Genomic DNA, 11,592 nt, shown 5'->3' on the forward strand with positions numbered 1-11,592 from the left:
GTTTTAGCTCTCCAGAGTTCACACAGCAAAGGCCCTTCAAGTTTAGTTAATCCTTCCAGTTTACCTCTGATTTTTCCCTGGGCATAGCTAGCTCCGCTGCCAGCCACACACACTTCAGCATATTACTTAGCAGTGACAATACAGCCCAAGGGTGTTTCCTGATCTTGTCTCTTACTCACTAATTGTACTAAACCATTACTGAGCCAAGTCCCAGCTGGGTACAGCACCAGTCACCTCATTTCCCCGAGTTCAGCAGGGTTGAGCTGAGTGGTGCAGGCAGGGTTCATCCCTGAAATAAAAAGGTTTTTGTTCAGCACTGATTACAGAGATTGAAGAGGGCCGTTTAGGCCCCTTCCCTTTCTCTTCTCTGGTACTCCATTTCTTTCCCTCTCTTGCAGCAGACCCGTGGCACAAAGCACAATTTTGTCCATCTCAGAGCACCAGTCCTTTTATTGGGCCAGAAGGTGCGTACAGGCGAATCCGCCAAAGGAAAAGACAAGCTGAAATGCTCACATCAAATCATCTTCCCTGTGCTTTTAACCCCAACACAGTTCATGTGATTTATTTCACTGTGTGAGATTTAATGAGGGTCTGCTTCTCGTTTTCTTCTCTCTCAGTGTTGCCGCATACTCTCTGGAGGTCATTAGGGAAGATGATGAGAACAACAGCATGTGATATGCTGCAGAGGAAGCATGGAGGTGCTGTGGATAGAAGAGTGTGAGTTGGACTGTTACTCATGACAGAAATAAAATCAATTTGACTTGACGTGGCTAATGTTTTTCAACTGCAGAAGCCCTCTAGCAAGGCAGTGACCTGATGCAGGGGCATAGGATGGGTTTACAATATACTGAATTAACTCACCATCTCCTTGTTTAAAGAAGCACAAACAGACAAACAGTGCCCGGAAGTCATAGGCTTATTTGAAATCATCGCACCAATTTCTGTGTAGTGTTTGAATATCGTCACGAGTATATTTTCACTTCTTCTTACGTGCAACAATAGTCTGAGATGTAGTGACAACTCAGTGGGCCGTAGTTGTTCTTGTTGTGATGTCCCGATGTGACTCATCACCTTTGTGGCATCATGCCACTATTCACTTCAGCCACATGACACTGAGTTTTGTGTTGCGATTACTTACATAATGCAACATATGTAAAGGTGCGTCTTCCGATTTGACTCCAACACCATCTGATCCAATATCATCATAAACAAGCTGATTTGTTTAAACTACAAAGAGTCAAGTCAAGTCAAGTCAAGTAGGTTTTTATTTGTCCCCAAAGGGGCAATTGTTGTGTAGCAGTGGCAACATGCAAACACACAAACACTCCACAGAACACATAAGGCAAATAAATACAAATAAATACAACATGTAGTGAGAACAAAAAGCAACACAACAGTAAACAGTGTTAACAGTGTTTATCAAGGTGGAGCTGGTATTACCTCTTACTGCTGCAGTTTAGCAGTGAAATGGCTGAGGGGATGACGGAGTGTTTGTATCTATTGGTTTTGACTACTGGGTATTTGAAGCGGAAACCAGAAAGCGAGGTGTGAAACTCTAGGTGCAGGGTCTGGGTGCTGTCAGACAGGATGGACTCTGCTTTCCTTAATATCTCTTTGTTGTATAAATCAGACAGACTTTTCTGTTGGGTACCTGTTATGCTACTGTACACCTTGATCACCTTTGTTAGTGCATTTTTCTGTTTAAGGTTGAGAGAGGCATACCAGCTGATAAAAGACAAAAGTAATAACCGACTCAATGAAAGAGCTGTAGAACAAAGTCAACAGTGACCTGTCGACACCCAACTTAGCCAGCTTCCTCAGAAAAAAAAGGTGATGCTGGCTTTTTTTGCACAGCAAATTGGTATTACAAAGTTCAGCTTGTTATCAATTATAGTGCCCACATACTTGTAAAACTCAACAATTTCAACCTCATGACCATTAATCTTAGTGTTGACTAGGTTGGAGGGATTACGTCTAAAGTCAATACACATGTCTTTGGTCTTAGTCACATTTAATTCCAAAAAGGCTTCCTGACACCATTTGGAGAAATAGTCTATGACAGGACCATGGGACATTTCATTCTCCTTCAGCAGGCTCACTATCACTATGTCATCTGCAAATTTCACAATGTGATGATTTTTGAAGTCACTGCGGCAGTCATTCGTGTACAAGATGTATAGTAGAGGAGCGAGGACACAGCCCTGAGGGGAGCTTGTTGATGTGGAAGTCAAACCAGAAAAGTGTCCATTCACTCTCGCTCTCTGAGATCTGTTGGTGAGGAAGTCAAACATCCATCCAACAGTGTTGGTGTCCAACCCAAAACGTTCCACAAGCTTCTGCACTAGCAGGTGAGGCTGTGTGGTGTTGCAGGCTGACAAGAAGTCTACGAACAACAGTCTGGCATGGTTCTTACTACCCTCTAACTGACTGTGAATTAAGTTAAGCAGAGTTATGGTTGCATCCTGAACCCCCCTATTGGTACGATATGCAAACTGAAACGGGTCAAGAAAATGCTCCATCCTGCCAAGAAGTTATTTTTTAACCAGTTTTTCAAATGACTTCATAACAAGAGATGTTAAAGCCACAGGCCTGTAGTCATTCAAAGTCTGAGGATGGCTCTTTTTTTGCAATGGAAACTACTTTAGATTGTTTCCATAGAATGGGGACCTTTTGATGACAGAGTGACATATTGAAAATATAATTGAAAATAGGGCCTATTTGAACAGCACAGTCGGACAGCAGATGGCTACCAATGTTATCAGGGCCAGGGCTTGTTCCAACTTTAGTGTTTAAAAGTATTCACAACACTGTATAGAAAAGAAAGAGACAGGTTGACTAGAGTTCAGTAGGCTGTGTTTTAAAACACCAGTTTCATTACTAAAATCATGCACATCAAAATCTTGAGTAAAACTTACTCAACTCCTGCACTAGAGCCAGATCTGATGGAAAGCCATCTAAAGCCACCTTTTGCTTTGCTTTGTCATTTAAACCAACAATTGTCCTGACACTGTCCCAGGCTGAGCCTAAATTGGTATTGCTCAGTTTGTACTCAGCCTTTTGTTTGTATCCCAATTTAGCCCTCTTAATTTCCCGTTTAATTTCCTTTTGTAGAACAGTCAACTCAGAAAGGTTACCTTGCTGAATGCACGTTTCTTCTGGTTAAATAGCACTTTAAGATTTTTGGTCACCCAGGGTTTACTATTAGGATAAATATTGACTACCTTCTCAGGGATAACAATGTCCTCGCAGTATGATACCCATGAACTGACAACTTCTGTGAGTTCATCAATGTCCCGTGATGATTCGATGAACTTGTCCCACACTGTGCAGTTCAGACAGCCTTGCAATGTCAACGATGCCTCCTCTGACCAGTTTCACCTTCCTAGTGAGCACTTTCCCCCTCTGTAGACATGTGCAGTATGTTGTTATAAGATGCACACAATTGTGGTCAGCTGTACACAGTGGGGGGAGTGAGAAGGATCGGTAGGCTCCTTTGTTAGAACCATAACACTGGTCCAGTATCTTGCCATTCCTGGTTGGGCAAGACACATATTTGAGAAAGCTCAGGGGCAGCGTCCGAGGGATGTCACAGCATCGCTGTCGCTATGGACGCGTCACAGGAAGTAAAACATGCGGAGCACGTTAGACAAACTTTCAGCATGGCTGTGTTTACAACGCCAACTCACGTATATGGTGCCATATATAAGATAATATTAAATTACGCAATATGTAGTCTAGTGCATCCGCTGTCTGACTTCCATTTGCTGCGAAGCTTCCGCTCGGGAAGGGCTAAAATGGCTCATGGACGCTGCCACAAGTTGGGAGCATCAGGAGAGAGAGAGAGACTGTAGTTTCTGCACTGTCTGAGTGATCAGTTCTGAAGCTATGCTCTCGTTTGCCTTCGAGTGAACAATCACAAAAATCTGTGGGAACTCCCGGGGCAGGTAGAATGGACGCATAGAAACAGAAAGCAGTTTAATATCCTTGGTGTATAGTCTCTCTCTTACTATTGTGTTTTTGCACCAGCGTTCATTAATGTACAAGCAAACTCCACCACCCCGCTTCTTACCGGAGATTTCAGACCATCGACCCGTGCGAATGGGTGCACCGAACCCGTCTATCGCAGCTCCACGTCAGTGTCCCTCTCTCCGAGCCACGTCTCTGTCACGGCCAGGATACAGGCTTCTTTAAATTCGTGGTCGCAGACATGAGCCTGAAGCTCGTTGGTCTTGTTAGGGAGGGACCGCACGCTAGCCAAGATAGTGGAGGGCAGCGGGATACGAGACAGAGAATGGCGCTTCGCTCGTTCACGCACACAGCCCCTCCAACCATGCTTCCTAGTATTCCGACGAGGCATACTGGAAGGACCACTTTTATTGAATCCATGATCGAATTCATCAAGTTTTGGGTCAGTTAGTTCCAGAGGTGGTATTGCGCTCGACGGGTTGTTGAATCGAAATAGGAAGTCTCTGTTGTACTGAATCCTGTTCGTAGCGTCAACGCACAAAGCTTCAGGCCCAGGCCCAGGCCCAGGCCCGTTGTCCCGAGTATCGCCAATATAAACCCGGCGATCTGCTCCGTTCCTGGGCCATAACATAGTGTAGGTCGATCAACGATGGCAAACGATAGTTTAAAGAGAACTGTAGAGGCGCTCAAGCAGGAGTCGTGACAACTTTCTCTTTCGGCTACACAACGTGCACCATTTATTCCTTCCACCATTACAACAACAACAACAACAAAAAACCTGCGCAGCGGAAGTGTGTCACTGTAAACCCAAACCGAGAAAACAGCAGCTGTAAACTAACGTTCCTACTAGCACAATAAGGGGAATTATGTATCCCCATAACCACTACACACGTCCCCCCAGAATTCGCCTTAATACGAAAAGTCAGTGTGGCGAGGGGGGCAGATCTCTCTGCCCCAACGGCTCCGCTGAACAGGAGCTGGGGGCTGGTTAACCGCAGGCAAAGCAGCAGAGTCCTCACAGCGGGACTGGGGAAAGGGAGGGGCGGGGGAAGCAGGGGGCGGCTCGCCAGGGGAGGGGGGCTGAGCCGGGGGGCGCCCCTGCCGTGGGGGCAGGGCAAGACCAACAGGGCGGTCTAAGTCCAGGTGAGCAGGCTTGAGGCGGTCCACAGAAACCCGCTCCAGCCTGCTGCCAACCTCCACCACAAAGTGCTTATCTCCAGTGTCCCGTACCCGAAATGGGCCATCGTAGGGTGGCTGCAGGGGACCGCGGTGCGCGTCGTGACGGAAGAAAACATACTCCGCCGACCGCAGCTCCGTGGGGACATAGGACTGAGAGCCGCCATGCTGAGAAGTGGGGACCGGTGCAAAAGCCCTGGCTTCCTCCTGCAGCGCAGTCCGTTGGCAGCTGGCGGACCAGGGAGCTGTGGCAGTATGTGAGCAGGTATGTGAAACCACGGGAGGGGGGTAGGGGGCCTACCAGGTCCACATTCACGTGGTCGAACCTCCTCTCAGGTACCGTGAAAGGTATCAGGGGCCCTTTGGCGTGCCAGAGCACTTTGGAGCGTTGGCACTCCACACAGGTGTCAGCCCAGTCCCTCACATCCTTTTTGAGTCCATGCCAGACAAACTTTGCCACCACCAACCTCTGTGAAGGCTTTCTGCCAGGGTGAGACAGCCCATGGACTGCGTCGAAGACCCACCGCCTCCAAGCAGTCGGAACGACTGGTCGGGGCTGAACTGTAGAGACGTCGCACAGGAGCGTGGCGCCGTCGAAAGCCACATCCTCCAACTGCAGCCCTGTGACGGCGGTCCTGCATGCCTGCACTCCTGGGTCGGCGGCCCGGTCAGCCGCCATCTGGCTGTAGTCGAGTCCCAAATGGGCGGCACCAGCGATGGCCCGGGGAGACAGTCGGCGACCGGGTTGGACTTCCCAGCGACATGCCTCACGTTGGTGGTAAACTCTGAGATGTAGGCCAACTGTCGCTGCTGGCGGGCTGACCACGGCTCTGCCACCTTGGCCATCGCGAACACCAGCGGTTTGTGATTGACGAAAGCCGTGAACTGACGGCCCTCCAGTAGGAAACGAAAGTGCCTAACAGCGAGGAAAAGGCCAAGAAGCTCACGATCAAAGGTGCTGTATTTGCGCTCTCTCAGGTTCAACTGCTGGCTGAAGAAGGCAAGCGGCTGCCACGCACCGCTCACACACTGCTCGTAAACTGCGCCGACAGCATAGTCCGAAGCATCCGTCGTGATGGCAATGGGCGCTCCAGACACAGGGTGTGCCAGCATCACCGCGTCAGCCAGGGCGGCCTTCACATCCTTAAAAGCTGTGTCCCTCTCTGCAGACCAGTCCACAGCGTGTTTGGGGGCTGTGCCCTTCAGAGCCTCATATAGGGGGCGGAGGAGATCGGCAGCCCGGGGGATAAACCGGTGGTAGAAGGACACCATGCCAATTAACTCCCGGAGGGACTGGGCCGTGTGTGGGCATGGAAAGTCTGCGACGGCCTCCACCTTAGCTGGAAGGGGGGCCGCCCCGTCCTTGGTGACCCGGTGGCCCAGGAAGTCGATGGTGCTCAGACCAAACTGGCATTTGGCCGGGTTAACTATCCACCCGTGCAGGCTGAGTCTCTCGAAAAGGGCTCTGAGGTGGGACAAGTGCTCGGACACGGAGGTGCTAGCGACCAGGATGTCATCCAGGTACACAAAGAGGAAAGGCAGGTCCCGCAACACTGAGTCCATGAGGTGTTGGAAGGACTGCACGGCGTTCTTAAGCCCAAACGGCATGCACAGGAACTCGAACAGTCCGAACGGAGCTGTCACAGCCATTTTGGGGACATCAGCGCGATGGACGGGCACCTGGTGGTATCCACGGACGAGGTCCACCTTGGAAAAGATCACTTTCCCAGCCAGGTGGGCGGAGAAATCTTGGATGTGAGGGACCGGGTAGCGGTCCGGTGTTGTTGCGTCATTGAGCCGACGGTAGTCACCACATGGACGCCACCCACCGCCAGGCTTAGGCACTATGTGGAGGGGTGAAGCCCATGGGCTGCTGGAGCGATGCCGAGGCGCTCCATGTTCTCAAACCCCGCCTTGGCGACAGAGAGCTTGGTCGGGTCAAGGCGCCGAGCTCGGGTGTGCACCGGCGGGCCGGTGGTGACGATGTGGTGCTCAACCCCATGTTTGGTCGTAGATGACGAGAATGTGGGCTGAGTGAGGTCAGGGAACTCGGAGAGAAGATGGAGAAACACGTCCTCATTGGAGAGCATGCTGGACAGCCTGACGGAGCCTGTATCGCTGAGTGCACACGTGTGTGAAGCGAAGGTGACAGCGTCAATCAGGCGTCGATTCCTGACGTCCACCAGCAGCCCATGAGCACAAAGAAAATCTGCACCGAGGAGGGGAAATGCCACGTCGGCGGTGACAAAATCCCAGCTGAACCGCTGTCCGTTAAAACACATGTCAATGTGCCTCGTGCCGTACGTACGGATAGAGCTGCCATTAGCAGCTTCCATGGGAGGGCCGTGAGCGCCCCACAGGGCGTCCACACTCGATGCAGGTACGACACTCCTCTGCGCCCCAGTGTCGCATAGGAAACGCCGCCCCGAGATGGAGTCTCGCAGGAAAAGTAGCCTGTTGTCCTCCACGCCGACGCCCATGGCCACTAGTGAGCGCCGGCCTTGGCGTTTCCCGACGAGCTGAAATTGCACGGGGAGGTGCACTTTTTCGCCTTGGCTCCGAACTTTGCGGCGACCACCATGGAGTCACCAGGTGGTGGCGTGTGGGGGTGGGCAGGGGTGAGCGCGGACGTGCAGTGCTTCTGTTGGCTGGCCAGGGAGAACTTGTCAGCTTCTTCAGCTAGCTTGCGGCAATCGGTAATGCTGGTGTTAGCCAAAGCGGTCCGCACCTGAGCAGGCAGGTGTCGCAGAAATAGTTGTACAAAGAGGAAATCAGGTGTGTGTGCCGGTCCCAGCAGATTCAGCATTGTGTCCATGAGCTCGGATGGCTTGCTGTCACCCAAGCCTTGCAGAGAAAAGAGGCGGTGGGCCCTCTCGGCGTCGGAAAGTTCAAAAATCTTCAAGAGGTGGTCTTTGAGCCCCTTGTATTTGTCTGCCGCCGGAGGATTTGTAAGGAGACTCACCACTCTAGTTGCAGTCGAACCCCCGAGCGCCGATACCACGTAGTAGTATTTAGTAGCATCATCCGTTATCTTGCGGATAGCAAACTGCGCTTCCGCCTGGGCGAACCATGTCGTTGCCGATGACTCCCAGAACTCTGGCAATTTGAGAGAAACCGCGTTGATTTCGTCAACCATGTTCGTTCAAAAGATTGTCTCTGATAACTACCAAGAGACAAACGTCGGGGTCACCAGCGTAGAGGAGCTCAAGCAGGAGTCGTGACAACTTTCTCTTTCGGCTACACAACGTGCACCATTTATTCCTTCCACCATTACAACAACAAAAAACCCGCGCAGCGGAAATGTGTCACTGTAAACCCGAACCGAGAAAACAGCAGCTGTAAACTAACGTTCCTACTAGCTCAATAAGGGGAATTATGTATCCCCATAACCACTACAGAACAAGTTTAAAAAACGATAAATAACTTGACACTATATATATATATATTTATATATATATATATATTATACACACACACACACACATATATATATATATATATATATATATATATATATATATATATATATATATATATATATATATATATATATATGTATATACACGCGCTTGCTTGCTGCTGGTCGCTTGTGTGCGCATGCGCCCGAGATCAAAGAGTATATGGTAAAATCCCCCTCCATGGATTTAATCAGTTATTCCCAGCTAATTCTACATTTGGCTGACAGTACCTGCCTACCTCCATTTATTACAGTGGTTTTTAACAGTCTGTTGGCAAGTATAAAAAAAATCTAACAGCTGAATCGTCTTATACAAACATCTGTCAACTGTTACACAAACAGCTACAACTCCTTCAGTGTACTTCCTGGTTTTTATAGCCTACAGCCCAGGTGAACCTGGAAACGTTGGGATGCTTCCATTGTTGTCAGGGGCTTCTCCAGTCTTCCCATCGTGTTAACTGCTCCGTCCTCTCTTTTCCACAGCCCTCCCATGACCCATCATCCCCATCATTTGCCGCTTCCACAGTAAGGCCCTTCAGCCCCTCTTTACAAACACTTGTTCCAGCCGTCTTGATGAAGCAGCACTACTTGACTGATCTCGTCCGTCTTGCTTTCTCTCTAAATAAGAGAAAAGCAAACTCTTTAACCTCTCGCCCTGCTGTCACCCCATCTGTCTAGCCAAGGACATACTTGAAGACTGATTACAAGGCGGATTACCACTTATTCTCATGTCATTCTGGCAGCAGATTGGCCAGTGAAGACTCGAGATAAGTAAGCCAGTAATTAATGTGTTCTGCACTGATGTGCCAATTATAAGCGGCACGGCCCTAAAGCCTATCAAGTCATCTATCTGATTGAGCCCTACAAAGGAGTTGTGTGCAGCTGTATGATTCCCAACACACAGAAATATCATTCAATACCTTTCCCTCTCTCTCCCACCAACATGTACGCATGCACGACTACAGAAAAGCAAGGGATCATATGCAGATACACACAGTGACTCATTGAGAAACTTGATAGGCTAATGATTAAATATAACCAGAGATGGTGGGATGCGGTGTCAGACACAGGCCTTTCGCAGCTCCAGAAATCTCCGAGTCCCTGTTTTCCTGGGCTGACCTCTTTGCACGGTTGGACAGGAGGAAAGCATACTCCGAGATATCAACCATTTCTGGCTCCAGACAAAGTCTCGTACAGCATGCCACATCTGGCATAATCATATTTGTAACCATAACAAAGATAGGAGGAGGTAAATCAAACACAGACTTAGTCAGAGCAGTTAGACATTTGCTCAATGAAAAGTAAATTGGAGTTTCCTTTCATCACGTGAGAGCTTATTGGCGTTAACAAACAAGCACTCGTTCTCCCATGGAATCAGAGCGCAGCTCATTCTAAACTGGATGACCTCTCCGAGTCCCTCCTTTCTCAGAAAACAAAAGACCATTCTATATTAGGCCAGATAAACCTCACTCAGTGTGAACAACAGTGTCGTGGCAGATTTGATCATTCCAGATTCTGCCCTATATTGCTCTACCAATATTTGTCCTTAATAATTACGTGTTATTATCATGGTACATATCAATCACACGTTTTGACCAGTTACCATCTGCCGCCTGCCAAAAAACATTCCATGATAAGCAGAGGGAAATAGCAGAGCCCAGCCACGCTCAGCAGTAGGTATGCCAGGTATGTACAAGCAAGAAAACCTGCCAATTTTGAAATATAGCCCAATATAACACCATGGATCCTCCGTCAGCACAGGCCTGAGTCAGTGGATTTGACTATAGACTGAAATACAGAGGCATGATGGGTGCCAACACCTTTCCTATCGGGTTTCATGCAGTTTGCTGTTGACAGTAATTTCAATAAAACTCGTAATTAATTTCCTTACAACGTCATAAGATGCTAGTAAAAGCTTGCTGGAGCAGACCACACAGCTCATTCAGCACATTCAGCCTCTGGTGGAGACGCTTCATGCTCTGCAGCAGCAACATGGTTTGTTTACCGGCTGTTGATTAGGACCTGTTACTCATCAAGTAGCTATGTCATTAATATTCCTCCAAGCCATTGACCTATGTGCTCACACACACTCGCACGTGTGTGCATACCACATTGGTGGTATCTGCCGTATTTAGATCGTAGGAAACTACTTTGTACGTAAAAAGACAAGACGACGCCCGACAGCTGTTCATCATAGTTAGCATCTCCAACTCAGCCTGGGACGACGACATGAGGAAGATGTAAGTCTAAACTCAGCCTGGGACGACGACATGAGGAAGATTTGAGTCTAAACTCAGCCTGGGACGACGACATGAGGAGGATTTAAGTGTGCGGACGCTCGCCCAGACGGGCGCAGGCATGCATGGCGCGGTCACACAGCGCGCTCGTCATCACGCATGAAGTGCGGCGCATGAAGTGCGGCGTAAAGTCGCACCGCGAGCAGCAGCGCGGACATGGAAGCGAGAGAGAAAGGGGGAGGGGGAGCCAAGCAAACGGGCAATTCAACTCACCTTCGACGCTGCGATTGTTAAAACCTCTGCGAGACGACCGGAGCCATCAACTCACTCAACTTTTTTTCTTGCGCCAAAGTGTGATCAGGAAAGACTTTGACATGTCTGGATGAACACATCCCTCCTTCTTCCCATCCGCAAGGTTCCCAAACGCGCGGAGCACCCTCCCATCCGCAGCACACGTGTGTCTGGCGATCAGGCAGCTTCCCGAGCCCTAAAACATCACCAAGTTCAGATCTCCCCTTCTATTTGACAATTATTTCGAGTCTGCTTTGTGTACAGGTTTTAGTTCGTGACTTAAGTTTCTCTTTTATTTGAGATTTTAAGGGTACATCGGTGTCATATTTTTTACTCACTTAAGTTTTTATTAAGTTTTCCAAAAGATATGAACAGAACAGTACAACAACATCAACACAAAAAAGAATACAGTAAAATATACAAACAGATAGAAATAATAAAACAAAACAAAAATAACAATAAATA

The 11,592-nt window shown here is 48.8% G+C and overlaps 1 long non-coding RNA gene across 1 annotated transcript in view; it reads right to left on the reverse strand.

Annotated features, from left to right (window-relative positions):
• The window catches only part of LOC130114773 (uncharacterized), a 245,746-nt gene extending 234,498 nt beyond the window's left edge, over nucleotides 1-11,248 (reverse strand). Inside the window, exon 1 of the long non-coding RNA XR_008810418.1 lies at nucleotides 11,110-11,248. This is a non-coding gene — a long non-coding RNA (uncharacterized LOC130114773). The remainder of the gene's footprint in view (nucleotides 1-11,109) is intronic.
• Nucleotides 11,249-11,592: the final 344 nt, after the last annotated feature.

The sequence above is a fragment of the Lampris incognitus genome, chromosome 6 (genome assembly GCF_029633865.1).
Source record: "Lampris incognitus isolate fLamInc1 chromosome 6, fLamInc1.hap2, whole genome shotgun sequence".
Taxonomy (NCBI): Eukaryota; Metazoa; Chordata; class Actinopteri; order Lampriformes; family Lampridae; genus Lampris; species Lampris incognitus.